The sequence below is a fragment of the Balaenoptera acutorostrata genome, chromosome 10 (assembly GCF_949987535.1).
Source record: "Balaenoptera acutorostrata chromosome 10, mBalAcu1.1, whole genome shotgun sequence".
NCBI lineage: Eukaryota > Metazoa > Chordata > Mammalia > Artiodactyla > Balaenopteridae > Balaenoptera > Balaenoptera acutorostrata.
The window spans coordinates 26,976,701-26,977,428 of record NC_080073.1 but is presented as its reverse complement, the minus strand read 5'-3'; positions in this window follow the sequence as shown (position 1 = coordinate 26,977,428).

The window sequence follows — 728 nt, the reverse complement described above, 5'->3', positions numbered from 1 at the left end:
TGGTCAAACATACAGGTCACAGACACTGGGCATATCATCAAAATTTACATATGCATATAAAGAATGGTTCCTTCAAAGTCATCCTATAGTTATTCCAAGTCACAGAAAACATTTAATAAGTCATTTTGGGGGGAATTACTTTCACCGTTATGGCACGTTGTTTTGAATGACCTAGCAGGTGCCAAATCATCACCCTTTAAGGATAAATTTAAATTTTAATAGCACTCAAAGGCCATTTAGAGTCAAGTATGGTGAATAAGGCAGTCACTCAATTTAGATAATAAATTTACAGTAAAAAAAAAAAGCATGGTATAACTAAAATAACATGACTGCTCTACAGTGCTGAAGGAAACAATGCCTAGCCCCCAAAGAAACTTGAGTGTTTTACAAACTATAGCATCCTTTGAACAACTGCATTGCCTTCCTAACAGAATACTTTAAATTAATTTTGATGAATAAATTTTATCCTGTCTATTAAAAACCAACCTAATGACTTACAGTAGCATTCTCTATATTATAATTGTTTTAAAATATGGAACTACAAGATTTTTAAAGCTATATTTCTAAATACTTTAGATCAGCATTTAAAGTGGGTCATGACCGAATAGCCAGAGCAATTTTGAGGGAAAAAAACGGAGCTGGAGGAATCAGACACCCTGACTTCAGATTATACTACAAAGCTACAGTAATCAAGACAATATGGTACTGGCACAAAAACAGAAATATAG